The sequence below is a fragment of the Bos indicus genome, unplaced genomic scaffold (assembly GCF_029378745.1).
Source record: "Bos indicus isolate NIAB-ARS_2022 breed Sahiwal x Tharparkar unplaced genomic scaffold, NIAB-ARS_B.indTharparkar_mat_pri_1.0 scaffold_70, whole genome shotgun sequence".
NCBI classification, from domain to species: Eukaryota; Metazoa; Chordata; class Mammalia; order Artiodactyla; family Bovidae; genus Bos; species Bos indicus.
The window spans coordinates 315,289-331,893 of NW_027223730.1; the positions used below are offsets into that span (position 1 = coordinate 315,289).

Consider the following 16,605-nt stretch of genomic DNA (forward strand, 5'->3'; position numbering starts at 1 on the left):
AGCAGAAGCCAAGGAGGCGCGGTCGACCGGAGCGCCTCAGCCCCTCCCCTTCGCACTACCGAGGCCCCCCCTTTGACCCCACGCCAAGCCCTCGACCTTCCTGAGAGAGCAGACAAGCCACAGGCAGGCACACAGACAGACACACAGACACTCGCACGCACCCACGCCAGGGGAGACAGCTGGCCTGCGCAAGCTCCTCAGCCAGAGCTAGAGCGCCTGGGAGAGGCGGGGGCAAGACGAACGGGCCGGCGGCTGGCTGTCAGGAGATACAGAGGCAGAAATACATGAAGATTCCGAGACAGACTCCAAGACGGCAAGAGGAGATACACACACACACACACACACGCACACACACACACACTTGAGTGTGGTCTTTGGAAATACTTGTGTTCGTAGTTGCTGGCTTGAGCCCAACTTTAATACAACCCATGGACTGCGGCCCATCAGGCTCCTCTGTCCGTGGCATTTCCCAGGCGAGGATACTGGGAGTGGGTTACCATTTCCTTCTCCGGCGGGATCTTCCCGACCCAGGGATCAAACCCCAGTCTCCTGTGCGCGGATGCCTTGCCATCTGAACCAGGACATTGCTAATTCCCTAGGCAAAATACAAAGAATAGAGCTCGTGTTCTACTAAATGGAAAGATGATTTCAAAAACAGAAGCTGTCCTTTGTTGGTATCTGTGAATCTTTATGTAGTTTTCGTTGATTTTTACTGTTAAGGCTAAGTGAACAAGGCAAGAGAGAAACCCCAGAATTGAAAAGCAATTGACGGTTTTGAAAGAAACATGTGCAGGTGAAGCTCTCTTCCTTTTTGAGAGATGGTTAAATGCAAAATCTTGATTCAACACATATGACTTTTGTGCACTTTCTTTCAAATCTCCATGACAAAACCCTAAGGCATCCAGGAAGAAAGGAGTAGAGGGGCAGACAAAAAGAGCAACCTTTCCCCTTGGTGCCATCGCAACCAGCTGCTTAGTTCCTTCATCTCAAGGACTATCATCTGGGCTTCTCTGGTTTGTCTGATTCTTGTTTCGGGGACCGTTTCTCGTCACAAGGCTGTCAACAGTGGGGGTGGGGGTGTGTGTGTGTGGGGGGGGGGAGCCCTTCTTTCCATTCCACATGAGACCCAGTGGACAATCCAGGCCCTGCCCACTGCATTGAGTGTGCAGCAACAATATCAACGGTAATGCCGGTGAACAATGCGTATTCCTGGAATCCACTCCGTTGACTACTGACTGTGTGTGGTGGTGGTCTGGAACCTAGACCTGGAAGCTTTCTGGATGATTGCAAATGACACCAAAGTCTGAGGACGATGGAAGATTGCCGGGGTCCTGCCCCGGCTGATCCAGGGTATTCGAAGCGGGGACGGTGTCGGCGACCTATTTATTTATTTAAATATTTTATCAAAGATATAAAGAGTAATAGGATGAGGATAGCTCAGTAGGAAAATTCAGTGGAGAAAAGAGGCTGAGTGGCTTGGTTTACGCGGGAGACCAATAAAACTTCAAGACAAGAAGTTTGCACCACTTACGTAGGCCGCAGGCGTCCTTCCGTTCTCCCGAAGGAGAGGAGACACTGAGGCCTCCCCGGTCGGATCTTAGAAGCCCAGGCATAATTAGTAAGCATGGTGGGTTCCGCGCTCCAGATGGAGACTCAACCAGAGTGAGAGAGAGAGCGACATGGGGAGACCAGTATTTTGAGAAACTGATCCCAATTCTTTATTTTCCATGGTCTACTTTTATACACTGAGATGTTATGCAAAAGTCACATGGGGACAGCAGTCCTGACTTTCATTAAAGTCAGGTGCTTCACACAAATGTATACAGAGGTCTTAGGGGTGTTACATCATCTTCTGGCCAGGGGGCCCTGCTGACAATTTACGACCCTCTCCTTGTGACAGCGGTCAGTCAATCAGGACACTTATTTCTCCAGGGCTGATTATTCTCAAAACAGACGCCACCCAAATAAAGTTACATTCCTACAGGGTGAGGGTGTAGTGGGTTTTAGTTAAGGAAAGAATTTACTTAGCCTAAGGTCTAACGTGATTAATATCAAAGGTTAATTCTATATATTCATTAATGTGTGTAAGGGCAGGGGATATGGAGACTTAGCAACAAACATTGGCTCAACAAATGAAAAACCCTTCACCAACACAATTTCTAATTAGCCCATTATACTTATACTAATAGTTTTCTAACTTTTCTAAGGAACCTGTTTTTAGAAGGTTTAAAGCATCTTGTGCCTCTCACGGTTGGGAGGCTGTGAGCGATCACATGTGGCCGGACAAGCCTGTCAGGCAGGCCAGAGAACCTTCAGAGGAGTTTGTAGGTTAAAACACTCTTATCACGCCCAGGAATTATTATAAACTGGAGCTCTAAGTTAACTCCTTCTCCAAAAGAGGTGGTGGGGGACAGCCCCCCGTAAAGTCAGAGGTGTAGGTGAGCACAAAGTAGTAAAGTAGGCAGGCTCTGGTTATGGGGGTAGATGCTCGAGGATTTCCAGGGGGACTCCTGAGGCTCGATCCCGCCTTTGCGTATGTCGAGCCTCCTTCCTCATGACCTTTGCCATGGGCGGAGTACCTCACTCTGGCCCCCAACAGAAGATCTTCACATTTCTGCAAGAGCCACACACCTCCAGAAGGAACCACAAGACTTGCCTGAAATGGTCAAGGTATAAGTCTTGGACTCAACGTTGGAAGGTCTCCACCTTTGCTATGGAAGTCAAACGATCTTTCTTTGAAATGAAAATGGAGCATACTGAACGTTCACATGCTTCTAGAGCATTTGAAAAGCCCTAACTTGTAGAAATCTGCTGTACGAGTTCCTTGAAAGCAAGAACCTCTATGCATGGATATGTCTTCATGCCTTAGATTGTGCCTCGAATATAGTGTACACATCAACCCAGGAAAGGAAAGAATTGACTCGCCAAATATACACAGAGATCAAAAGTGCCGAGCCAAGTGACCCCTTGAGGCTTCCAAGAGCTTTTCTGTCTTTCACACACTAAGTAAATACTGAGCACCTACGATGAGCTAGGAGGCATGTAATAAGTTTCAGGGAATAGAAGGCGGAGAGAAGAAGACACAGAGTTCCTGCTTTCACTGAGACGACTCTAATGATACATGACAGGCAGATCCTTTGAGAACCTATAGAGGGGCCTCTTCCCTCACCACAAAACCTGGGTGTCAGGGAAGGCTTTCCAGAGGCACCATTTCGTTGAGGTCCATAGGTTGAACCTAGGTAAACCAGGGTTGAGATGCAGGAAGAATTTCAGGCAGGGAAAATAGCATCTTGGAAGGCTATGTGACCAGGGAAACTTAGGACATTCAAGAAACGAAAAATGCCCTATGGGATGGAAGCCAAAGAGTGCAGAGGGCATTCCAGGCAAAAGACATCAGAGAAGAACGTGAGGAGCAAGCCTGAAGGGAAGTGGTCGTATCTTCAATATGCTGGGAAAATACGAGAGCCCTTGGAGCAGGGAGGTGACAGCATTGCATCTGCATTTCCAAAAGGTCATCTTGCTCCACATCACTAATGATTGGAGAGGCTCAACTCCAAACTCCAAGGAGGGACCACTTCACATGAGTCCGATTGGGCCTCACTGCGATGTCTGTCAATAACCAAAGCTGGAGAAGATGTGGAGCAAAGGGAACTCTCCTCCACGGTGAGTAGGAATGGGCGTGGGTAGAGCCGGTATGGAAAAGATTATGGAGGTTCCCGAAGGAACTAAAAGTGGAAGTAGCGTATGGTTCAGCAGTCCGACTCCCAGGCATAGATCCACCCACAGTATAAGTGAACAAGATAGATGCCCCGTTTGGGCACATCTATCTGTGCGTGCGTGCGCACATGCGCATGCGTGATGGCCTGCGAGGCAGGGGGTGGGGGCGGGGGCTGGGGATCTGGCTGGAGTCCGTGCAAGCCCCGGGATTGCCTGAGGCAAGCCAAAGGAGCCCCAGATGGAGACGGGACTGCCGGTCGTCGGGTGTCCTGGAAGCCGAATGCGAATGCGGAGGGGCTCGCGGGCCGCGCGGAGGCAACCCAGGTCTGCAGCGCGAGTCGGGGCCCCGGCCACCCGCTCCCCGCGGCCCGGGAGGGGCTGGGGCTGCGGGGGGGATGCAAGAATCGGGACGCGCGGCGGGGGCTACAGGACCTCTTCTGGTAGGCAAAAAGCCTCGAGCACCCGGGATTCCCAGGTGGTCTCCCATCCAAGATCCTAACCAGGCCCGACCCTGCTTAGCTTCCGAGATCAGACGAGATCGGGCGCCTTCAGGCTGATAGGGCCTGAGCCGGAGGCGGTTGGCTCGGGGCGCCCTAAGAGCCTTGCGCTTCGCCTCCCTTTCGCTCTGCCCTGCAGGTCGGGCCAACGGGCCGCACCTCTCGTCGCGGGGCGTGCTGTACTTGAGCCGCACGACCCGCGACCGGACTCCAGCCTGCTGACGCCGGCCCGCCCCCCCGAACACCGCCCACACCAGAGCAGCAAGCGCCTGGCCGGGCCCGGGGGCCCGAGGGGCTTCCAGGACCCCCCATTGACCGGGAGGGCGTGCGTGCGTGCGTGCGCGCGGGGCCTGGGGGCTGGGCTGAGGGGTGTGGAGGTCTCGGCGCCCTCCCACCCGCGGCCACTCCAGACCTGGCCGCGCTCGCTGAGCGGGGCCTCCCCCCGATCCCATTCGCTGCTCAGGCCCGCGCGGCCCCGGAGGTGTCGGTCTTCGGCGCCCGCCGCCTCCCAACCCCCGCGGCCCAGGGGCCTCTGAACCTCCTGCGGGCCTAGGCGCAGCGAAACTTGAGCGCCCAACTTGCGCGGCACCTGTCCGGTGCCCAAACCCACCAGAAGCCAGGAAGGCGCGGTCGAGCGGAGCGCCTCAGCCCCTCCCCTTCGCACTACCGAGGCCCCCCCTTTGCCCCCACGCCAAGCCCTCGACCTTCCTGAGAGAGCAGACGAGCCACAGGCAGGCACACAGACAGACACACAGACACTCGCACGCACCCACGCCAGGGGAGACAGCTGGCCTGCGCAAGCTCCTCAGCCAGAGCTAGAGCGCCTGGGAGAGGCGGGGGCAAGACGAACGGGCCGGCGGCTGGCTGTCAGGAGATACAGAGGCAGAAATACATGAAGATTCCGAGACAGACTCCAAGACGGCAAGAGGAGATACAGACACACACACACACACACACACACACACACACACTTGAGTGTGGTCTTTGGAATTACTTCTGTTCGTAGTTGCTGGATTGAGCCCAACTTTGATACGACCCATGGACTGCGGCCCATCAGGCTCCTCTGTCCGTGGCATTTCCCAGGCGAGGATACTGGAGTGGGTTGCCATTTCCTTCTACGGGAGGCATCTTCCGGACCCAGGGATCGAACCCCAATCTCCTGGGTGGGGATACCTTGCCATCTGAACCAGGACATTGCTAATTCCCTAGGCAAAATACAAAGAATAGAGCTCGTGTTCTACTAAATGGAAAGATGATTTCAGAAACAGAAGCTGTCCTTTTTGGTATCTGTGAATCTTTATGTAGTTTTCGTTGATTTTTACTATTAAGGCTAAGTGAACAAGGCAAGAGAGAAACCCTAGAATTGAAAAGCAATGGACGTTTTTGAAAGAAACATGTGCAGGTGAAGCTCTCTTCCTTTTTGAGAGATGGTTAAATTCAAAATCTTGATACAACACATATGACTTTTGTGCACTTTCTTTCAAATCTCCATGACGAAGCCCTAAGGTGTCCAGGAAGAAAGGAGTAGAGGGGCAGACAAAAAGAGCAACCTTTCCCCTTGGTGCCATCTCAACCAGCTGCTTAGTTCCTTCATCTCAAGGACTATCATCTGGGCTTCTCTGCTTTGTCTGATTCTTGTTTCGGGGACCGTTTCTCGTCACAAGGCTGTCAACAGTGGGGGTGGGGGGTCTGTGGGGGGTGGGGAGCCCTTCTTTCCATTCCACATGAGACCCAGTGGACAATCCAGGCCCTGCCCACTGCATTGAGTGTGCAGCAACAATATCAACGGTAATGCCGGTGAACAATGCGTATTCCTGGAATCCACTCCGTTGGCTACTGACTGTGTGTGGTGGTGGTCTGGAACCTGGACCTGGAAGCTTTCTGGATGATTGCAAATGACACCAAAGTCTGAGGACGATGGAAGATCTTCACATCTCTGCAAGAGCCACACACCTCCAGAAGGAATCACAAGACTTGCCTGAAATGGTCAAGGTATAAGTCTTGGACTCAACGTTGAAAGGTCTCCACCTTTGCTATGGAAGTCAAACGATCTTTCTTTGCAATGAAAATGGAGCATACTGAACGTTCACATGCTTCTAGAGCATTTGAAAAGCCCTAACTTGTAGAAATCTGCTGTACGAGTTCCTTGAAAGCAAGAACCTCTATGCATGGATATGTCTTCATGCCTTAGATTGTGCCTCGAATATAGTGTACACATCAACCCAGGAAAGGAAAGAATTGACTCGCCAAATATACACAGAGATCAAAAGTGCCGAGCCAAGTGACCCCTTGAGGCTTCCAAGAGCTTTTCTGTCTTTCACACACTAAGTAAATACTGAGCACCTACGATGAGCTAGGAGGCATGTAATAAGTTTCAGGGAATAGAAGGCGGAGAGAAGAAGACACAGAGTTCCTGCTTTCACTGAGACGACTCTAATGATACATGACAGGCAGATCCTTTGAGAACCTATAGAGGGGCCTCTTCCCTCACCACAAAACCTGGGTGTCAGGGAAGGCTTTCCAGAGGCACCATTTCGTTGAGGTCCATAGGTTGAACCTAGGTAAACCAGGGTTGAGATGCAGGAAGAATTTCAGGCAGGGAAAATAGCATCTTGGAAGGCTATGTGACCAGGGAAACTTAGGACATTCAAGAAACGAAAAATGCCCTATGGGATGGAAGCCAAAGAGTGCAGAGGGCATTCCAGGCAAAAGACATCAGAGAAGAACGTGAGGAGCAAGCCTGAAGGAAAATGGTCGTATCGTCAATATGCTGGGAAAATACGAGAGCCGTTGGAGCAGGGAGGTGACAGCATTGCATCTGCATTTCCAAAAGGTCATCTTGCTCCACATCACTAATGATTGGAGAGGCTCAACTCCAAACTCCAAGGAGGGACCACTTCACATGAGTCCGATTGGGCCTCACTGCCATGTCTGTCAATAACCAGTGCTGGAGAAGATGTGGAGCAAAGGGAACTCTCCTCCACGGTGAGTAGGAATGGGCGTGGGTAGAGCCGGTATGGAAAAGATTATGGAGGTTCCCGAAGGAACTAAAATTGGAAGTAGCGTATGGTTCAGCAGTCCGACTCCCAGGCATAGATACACCCACGGTATAAGTGAACAAGATAGATGCCCCGTTTGGGCACATCTATCTGTGCGTGCGTGCGCACTTGCGCATGCGTGATGGCCTGCGAGGCAGGGGGTGGGGCGGGGGCTGGGGCTCTGGCTGGAGTCCGTGCAAGCCCCGGGATTGCCTGAGGCAAGCCAAAGGAGCCCCAGATGGAGACGGGACTGCCGGTCGTCGGGTGTCCTGGAAGCCGAATGCGAATGCGGAGGGGCTCGCGGGCCGCGCGGAGGCAACCCAGGTCTGCAGCGGGAGTCGGGGCCCCGGCCACCCGCTCCCCGCGGCCCGGGAGGGGCTGGGGCTGCGGGGGGGGATGCAAGAATCGGGACGCGCGGCGGGGGCTACAGGACCTCTTCTGGTAGGCAAAAAGCCTCGAGCACCCGGGATTCCCAGGTGGTCTCCCATCCAAGATCCTAACCAGGCCCGACCCTGCTTAGCTTCCGAGATCAGACGAGATCGGGCGCCTTCAGGCTGATAGGGCCGGAGCCGGAGGCGGTTGGCTTGGGGCGCCCTAAGAGCCTTGCGCTTCGCCTCCCTTTCGCTCTGCCCTGCAGGTCGGGCCAACGGGCCGCACCTCTCGTCGCGGGGCGTGCTGTACTTGAGCCGCACGACCCGCGACCGGACTCCAGCCTGCTGACGCCGGCCCGCCCCCCCCGAACACCGCCAACACCAGAGCAGCAAGCGCCTGGCCGGGCCCGGGGGCCCGAGGGGCTTCCAGGACCCCCCATTGACCGGGAGGGCCTGCGTGCATGCGTGCGCGCGGGGCCTGGGGGCTGGGCTGAGGGGTGTGGAGGTCTCGGCGCCCTTCCACCCCCGGCCACTCCAGACCTGGCCGCGCTCGCTGAGCGGGGCCTCCCCCCGATCCCATTCGCTGCTCAGGCCCGCGCGGCCCCGGAGGTGTCGGTCTTCGGCGCCCGCCGCCTCCCAACCCCCGCGGCCCAGGGGCCTCTGAACCTCCTGCGGGCCTAGGCGCAGCGAAACTTGAGCGCCCAACTTGCCCGGCACCTGTCCGGTGCCCAAACCCAGCAGAAGCCAAGGAGGCGCGGTCGACCGGAGCGCCTCAGCCCCTCCCCTTCGCACTACCGAGGCCCCCCCTTTGACCCCACGCCAAGCCCTCGACCTTCCTGAGAGAGCAGACAAGCCACAGGCAGGCACACAGACAGACACACAGACACTCGCACGCACCCACGCCAGGGGAGACAGCTGGCCTGCGCAAGCTCCTCAGCCAGAGCTAGAGCGCCTGGGAGAGGCGGGGGCAAGACGAACGGGCCGGCGGCTGGCTGTCAGGAGATACAGAGGCAGAAATACATGAAGATTCCGAGACAGACTCCAAGACGGCAAGAGGAGATACACACACACACACACACACACACACGCACACACACACACACTTGAGTGTGGTCTTTGGAAATACTTGTGTTCGTAGTTGCTGGCTTGAGCCCAACTTTAATACAACCCATGGACTGCGGCCCATCAGGCTCCTCTGTCCGTGGCATTTCCCAGGCGAGGATACTGGGAGTGGGTTACCATTTCCTTCTCCGGCGGGATCTTCCCGACCCAGGGATCAAACCCCAGTCTCCTGTGCGCGGATGCCTTGCCATCTGAACCAGGACATTGCTAATTCCCTAGGCAAAATACAAAGAATAGAGCTCGTGTTCTACTAAATGGAAAGATGATTTCAAAAACAGAAGCTGTCCTTTGTTGGTATCTTTGAATCTTTATGTAGTTTTCGTTGATTTTTACTGTTAAGGCTAAGTGAACAAGGCAAGAGAGAAACCCCAGAATTGAAAAGCAATTGACGGTTTTGAAAGAAACATGTGCAGGTGAAGCTCTCTTCCTTTTTGAGAGATGGTTAAATGCAAAATCTTGATTCAACACATATGACTTTTGTGCACTTTCTTTCAAATCTCCATGACAAAACCCTAAGGCATCCAGGAAGAAAGGAGTAGAGGGGCAGACAAAAAGAGCAACCTTTCCCCTTGGTGCCATCGCAACCAGCTGCTTAGTTCCTTCATCTCAAGGACTATCATCTGGGCTTCTCTGGTTTGTCTGATTCTTGTTTCGGGGACCGTTTCTCGTCACAAGGCTGTCAACAGTGGGGGTGGGGGTGTGTGTGTGTGTGTGGGGGGGAGCCCTTCTTTCCATTCCACATGAGACCCAGTGGACAATCCAGGCCCTGCCCACTGCATTGAGTGTGCAGCAACAATATCAACGGTAATGCCGGTGAACAATGCGTATTCCTGGAATCCACTCCGTTGACTACTGACTGTGTGTGGTGGTGGTCTGGAACCTAGACCTGGAAGCTTTCTGGATGATTGCAAATGACACCAAAGTCTGAGGACGATGGAAGATTGCCGGGGTCCTGCCCCGGCTGATCCAGGGTATTCGAAGCGGGGACGGTGTCGGCGACCTATTTATTTATTTAAATATTTTATCAAAGATATAAAGAGTAATAGGATGAGGATAGCTCAGTAGGAAAATTCAGTGGAGAAAAGAGGCTGAGTGGCTTGGTTTACGCGGGAGACCAATAAAACTTCAAGACAAGAAGTTTGCACCACTTACGTAGGCCGCAGGCGTCCTTCCGTTCTCCCGAAGGAGAGGAGACACTGAGGCCTCCCCGGTCGGATCTTAGAAGCCCAGGCATAATTAGTAAGCATGGTGGGTTCCGCGCTCCAGATGGAGACTCAACCAGAGTGAGAGAGAGAGCGACATGGGGAGACCAGTATTTTGAGAAACTGATCCCAATTCTTTATTTTCCATGGTCTACTTTTATACACTGAGATGTTATGCAAAAGTCACATGGGGACAGCAGTCCTGACTTTCATTAAAGTCAGGTGCTTCACACAAATGTATACAGAGGTCTTAGGGGTGTTACATCATCTTCTGGCCAGGGGGCCCTGCTGACAATTTACGACCCTCTCCTTGTGACAGCGGTCAGTCAATCAGGACACTTATTTCTCCAGGGCTGATTATTCTCAAAACAGACGCCACCCAAATAAAGTTACATTCCTACAGGGTGAGGGTGTAGTGGGTTTTAGTTAAGGAAAGAATTTACTTAGCCTAAGGTCTAACGTGATTAATATCAAAGGTTAATTCTATATATTCATTAATGTGTGTAAGGGCAGGGGATATGGAGACTTAGCAACAAACATTGGCTCAACAAATGAAAAACCCTTCACCAACACAATTTCTAATTAGCCCATTATACTTATACTAATAGTTTTCTAACTTTTCTAAGGAACCTGTTTTTAGAAGGTTTAAAGCATCTTGTGCCTCTCACGGTTGGGAGGCTGTGAGCGATCACATGTGGCCGGACAAGCCTGTCAGGCAGGCCAGAGAACCTTCAGAGGAGTTTGTAGGTTAAAACACTCTTATCACGCCCAGGAATTATTATAAACTGGAGCTCTAAGTTAACTCCTTCTCCAAAAGAGGTGGTGGGGGACAGCCCCCCGTAAAGTCAGAGGTGTAGGTGAGCACAAAGTAGTAAAGTAGGCAGGCTCTGGTTATGGGGGTAGATGCTCGAGGATTTCCAGGGGGACTCCTGAGGCTCGATCCCGCCTTTGCGTATGTCGAGCCTCCTTCCTCATGACCTTTGCCATGGGCGGAGTACCTCACTCTGGCCCCCAACAGAAGATCTTCACATTTCTGCAAGAGCCACACACCTCCAGAAGGAACCACAAGACTTGCCTGAAATGGTCAAGGTATAAGTCTTGGACTCAACGTTGGAAGGTCTCCACCTTTGCTATGGAAGTCAAACGATCTTTCTTTGCAATGAAAATGGAGCATACTGAACGTTCACATGCTTCTAGAGCATTTGAAAAGCCCTAACTTGTAGAAATCTGCTGTACGAGTTCCTTGAAAGCAAGAACCTCTATGCATGGATATGTCTTCATGCCTTAGATTGTGCCTCGAATATAGTGTACACATCAACCCAGGAAAGGAAAGAATTGACTCGCCAAATATACACAGAGATCAAAAGTGCCGAGCCAAGTGACCCCTTGAGGCTTCCAAGAGCTTTTCTGTCTTTCACACACTAAGTAAATACTGAGCACCTACGATGAGCTAGGAGGCATGTAATAAGTTTCAGGGAATAGAAGGCGGAGAGAAGAAGACACAGAGTTCCTGCTTTCACTGAGACGACTCTAATGATACATGACAGGCAGATCCTTTGAGAACCTATAGAGGGGCCTCTTCCCTCACCACAAAACCTGGGTGTCAGGGAAGGCTTTCCAGAGGCACCATTTCGTTGAGGTCCATAGGTTGAACCTAGGTAAACCAGGGTTGAGATGCAGGAAGAATTTCAGGCAGGGAAAATAGCATCTTGGAAGGCTATGTGACCAGGGAAACTTAGGACATTCAAGAAACGAAAAATGCCCTATGGGATGGAAGCCAAAGAGTGCAGAGGGCATTCCAGGCAAAAGACATCAGAGAAGAACGTGAGGAGCAAGCCTGAAGGGAAGTGGTCGTATCTTCAATATGCTGGGAAAATACGAGAGCCGTTGGAGCAGGGAGGTGACAGCATTGCATCTGCATTTCCAAAAGGTCATCTTGCTCCACATCACTAATGATTGGAGAGGCTCAACTCCAAACTCCAAGGAGGGACCACTTCACATGAGTCCGATTGGGCCTCACTGCCATGTCTGTCAATAACCAAAGCTGGAGAAGATGTGGAGCAAAGGGAACTCTCCTCCACGGTGAGTAGGAATGGGCGTGGGTAGAGCCGGTATGGAAAAGATTATGGAGGTTCCCGAAGGAACTAAAAGTGGAAGTAGATTATGGTTCAGCAGTCCGACTCCCAGGCATAGATCCACCCACAGTATAATTGAACAAGATAGATGCCCCGTTTGGGCACATCTATCTGTGCGTGCGCGCGCACATGCGCATGCGCGAATGCCTGCGAGGCAGGGGGTGGGGGGGGGGTGCTGGGGATCTGGCTTGAGTCGGTGCAAGCCCCGGGATTGCCTGAGGCAAGCCAAAGGAGCCCCAGATGGAGACGGGACTGCCGGTCGTCGGGTGTCCTGGAAGCCGAATGCGAATGCGGAGGGGCTCGCAGGCCGCGTGGAGGCAACCCAGGTCTGCAGCGGGAGTCGGGGCCCCGGCCAGCCGCTCCCCGCGGCCCGGGAGGGGCTGGGGCTGCGGGGGGGATCCAAGAATCGGGACGCGCGGCGGGGGCTAAAGGACCTCTTCTGGTAGGCAAAAAGCCTCGAGCACCCGGGATTCCCAGGTGGTCTCCCATCCAAGATCCTAACCAGGCCCGACCCTGCTTAGCTTCCGAGATCAGACGAGATCGGGCGCCTTCAGGCTGATAGGGCCTGAGACGGTGGCGGTTGGCTCGGGGCGCCCTAAGAGCCTTGCGCTTCGCCTCCCTTTCGCTCTGCCCTGCAGGTCGGGCCAACGGGCCACACCTCTCGTCGCGGGGCGTGCTGTACTTGAGCCGCACGATCCGCGACCGGACTCCAGCCTGCTGACGCCGGCCCGCCCCCCCGAACACCGCCCACACCAGAGCAGCAAGCGCCTGGCCGGGCCCGGGGGCCCGAGGGGCTTCCAGGACCCCCCATTGACTGGGAGGGCGTGCGTGCGTGCGTGCGCGCGGGGCCTGGGGGCTGGGCTGAGGGGTGTGGAGGTCTCGGTGCCCTCCCACCCGCGGCCACTCCAGACCCGGCCGCGCTCGCTGAGCGGGGCCTCCCCCCGATCCCATGCGCTGCTCAGGCCCGCGCGGCCCCGGAGGTGTCGGTCTTCGGCGCCCGCCGCCTCCCAACCCCCGCGGCCAGGGGCCTCTGAACCTCCTGCGGGCCTAGGTGCAGCGAAACTTGAGCGCCCAACTTGCGCGGCACCTGTCCGGTGCCCAAACCCACCAGAAGCCAGGAAGGCGCGGTCGAGCGGAGCGCCTCAGCCCCTCCCCTTCGCACTACCGAGGCCCCCCCTTTGCCCCCACGCCAAGCCCTCGACCTTCCTGAGAGAGCAGACGAGCCACAGGCAGGCACACAGACAGACACACAGACACTCGCACGCACCCACGCCAAGGGAGACAGCTGGCCTGCGCAAGCTCCTCAGCCAGAACCAGAGCGCCTGGGAGAGGCCGGGGCCAGACGAACGCGCCGGCGGCTGGCTGTCAGGAGATACAGAGGCAGAAATACATGAAGATTCCGAGACAGACTCCAAGACGGCAAGAGGAGATACAGACACACACACACACACACACACACACACACACACTTGAGTGTGGTCTTTGGAATTACTTCTGTTCGTAGTTGCTGGATTGAGCCCAACTTTGATACGACCCATGGACTGCGGCCCATCAGGCTCCTCTGTCCGTGGCATTTCCCAGGCGAGGATACTGGAGTGGGTTGCCATTTCCTTCTACGGGAGGCATCTTCCGGACCCAGGGATCGAACCCCAATCTCCTGGGTGGGGATACCTTGCCATCTGAACCAGGACATTGCTAATTCCCTAGGCAAAATACAAAGAATAGAGCTCGTGTTCTACTAAATGGAAAGATGATTTCAGAAACAGAAGCTGTCCTTTTTGGTATCTGTGAATCTTTATGTAGTTTTCGTTGATTTTCACTATTAAGGCTAAGTGAACAAGGCAAGAGAGAAACCCTAGAATTGAAAAGCAATGGACGTTTTTGAAAGAAACATGTGCAGGTGAAGCTCTCTTCCTTTTTGAGAGATGGTTAAATTCAAAATCTTGATACAACACATATGACTTTTGTGCACTTTCTTTCAAATCTCCATGACGAAGCCCTAAGGTGTCCAGGAAGAAAGGAGTAGAGGGGCAGACAAAAAGAGCAACCTTTCCCCTTGGTGCCATCTCAACCAGCTGCTTAGTTCCTTCATCTCAAGGACTATCATCTGGGCTTCTCTGCTTTGTCTGATTCTTGTTTCGGGGACCGTTTCTCGTCACAAGGCTGTCAACAGTGGGGGTGGGGGGTCTGTGGGGGGTGGGGAGCCCTTCTTTCCATTCCACATGAGACCCAGTGGACAATCCAGGCCCTGCCCACTGCATTGAGTGTGCAGCAACAATATCAACGGTAATGCCGGTGAACAATGCGTATTCCTGGAATCCACTCCGTTGGCTACTGACTGTGTGTGGTGGTGGTCTGGAACCTGGACCTGGAAGCTTTCTGGATGATTGCAAATGACACCAAAGTCTGAGGACGATGGAAGATCTTCACATCTCTGCAAGAGCCACACACCTCCAGAAGGAATCACAAGACTTGCCTGAAATGGTCAAGGTATAAGTCTTGGACTCAACGTTGAAAGGTCTCCACCTTTGCTATGGAAGTCAAACGATCTTTCTTTGCAATGAAAATGGAGCATACTGAACGTTCACATGCTTCTAGAGCATTTGAAAAGCCCTAACTTGTAGAAATCTGCTGTACGAGTTCCTTGAAAGCAAGAACCTCTATGCATGGATATGTCTTCATGCCTTAGATTGTGCCTCGAATATAGTGTACACATCAACCCAGGAAAGGAAAGAATTGACTCGCCAAATATACACAGAGATCAAAAGTGCCGAGCCAAGTGACCCCTTGAGGCTTCCAAGAGCTTTTCTGTCTTTCACACACTAAGTAAATACTGAGCACCTACGATGAGCTAGGAGGCATGTAATAAGTTTCAGGGAATAGAAGGCGGAGAGAAGAAGACACAGAGTTCCTGCTTTCACTGAGACGACTCTAATGATACATGACAGGCAGATCCTTTGAGAACCTATAGAGGGGCCTCTTCCCTCACCACAAAACCTGGGTGTCAGGGAAGGCTTTCCAGAGGCACCATTTCGTTGAGGTCCATAGGTTGAACCTAGGTAAACCAGGGTTGAGATGCAGGAAGAATTTCAGGCAGGGAAAATAGCATCTTGGAAGGCTATGTGACCAGGGAAACTTAGGACATTCAAGAAACGAAAAATGCCCTATGGGATGGAAGCCAAAGAGTGCAGAGGGCATTCCAGGCAAAAGACATCAGAGAAGAACGTGAGGAGCAAGCCTGAAGGGAAGTGGTCGTATCGTCAATATGCTGGGAAAATACGAGAGCCGTTGGAGCAGGGAGGTGACAGCATTGCATCTGCATTTCCAAAAGGTCATCTTGCTCCACATCACTAATGATTGGAGAGGCTCAACTCCAAACTCCAAGGAGGGACCACTTCACATGAGTCCGATTGGGCCTCACTGCCATGTCTGTCAATAACCAGTGCTGGAGAAGATGTGGAGCAAAGGGAACTCTCCTCCACGGTGAGTAGGAATGGGCGTGGGTAGAGCCGGTATGGAAAAGATTATGGAGGTTCCCGAAGGAACTAAAAGTGGAAGTAGCGTATGGTTCAGCAGTCCGACTCCCAGGCATAGATACACCCACGGTATAATTGAACAAGATAGATGCCCCGTTTGGGCACATCTATCTGTGCGTGCGTGCGCACTTGCGCATGCATGATGGCCTGCGAGGCAGGGGGTGGGGCGGGGGCTGGGGCTCTGGCTGGAGTCCGTGCAAGCCCCGGGATTGCCTGAGGCAAGCCAAAGGAGCCCCAGATGGAGACGGGACTGCCGGTCGTCGGGTGTCCTGGAAGCCGAATGCGAATGCGGAGGGGCTCGCGGGCCGCGCGGAGGCAACCCAGGTCTGCAGCGGGAGTCGGGGCCCCGGCCACCCGCTCCCCGCGGCCCGGGAGGGGCTGGGGCTGCGGGGGGGATGCAAGAATCGGGACGCGCGGCGGGGGCTAAAGGACCTCTTCTGGTAGGCAAAAAGCCTCGAGCACCCGGGATTCCCAGGTGGTCTCCCATCCAAGATCCTAACCAGGCCCGACCCTGCTTAGCTTCCGAGATCAGACGAGATCGGGCGCCTTCAGGCTGATAGGGCCGGAGCCGGAGGCGGTTGGCTCGGGGCGCCCTAAGAGCCTTGCGCTTCGCCTCCCTTTCGCTCTGCCCTGCAGGTCGGGCCAACGGGCCGCACCTCTCGTCGCGGGGCGTGCTGTACTTGAGCCGCACGACCCGCGACCGGACTCCAGCCTGCTGACGCCGGCCCGCCCCCCCCGAACACCGCCAACACCAGAGCAGCAAGCGCCTGGCCGGGCCCGGGGGCCCGAGGGGCTTCCAGGACCCCCCATTGACCGGGAGGGCCTGCGTGCATGCGTGCGCGCGGGGCCTGGGGGCTGGGCTGAGGGGTGTGGAGGTCTCGGCGCCCTTCCACCCCCGGCCACTCCAGACCTGGCCGCGCTCGCTGAGCGGGGCCTCCCCCCGATCCCATTCGCTGCTCAGGCCCGCGCGGCCCCGGAGGTGTCGGT

General features: G+C 54.2%; 1 protein-coding gene and 4 pseudogenes across 11 annotated transcripts in view; all 5 read right to left on the minus strand.

Annotated features, from left to right (window-relative positions):
- Window positions 1-16,605, minus strand: part of LOC109578038 (liprin-alpha-1-like) — a 392,515-nt gene that overhangs the window by 301,019 nt on the left and 74,891 nt on the right. The window lies entirely within an intron of this gene.
- Window positions 4,168-4,287, minus strand: LOC139182054 (5S ribosomal RNA; annotated as a pseudogene).
- LOC139182061 (5S ribosomal RNA) lies at window positions 7,704-7,823 on the minus strand (annotated as a pseudogene).
- LOC139182051 (5S ribosomal RNA) lies at window positions 12,535-12,654 on the minus strand (annotated as a pseudogene).
- LOC139182062 (5S ribosomal RNA) lies at window positions 16,069-16,188 on the minus strand (annotated as a pseudogene).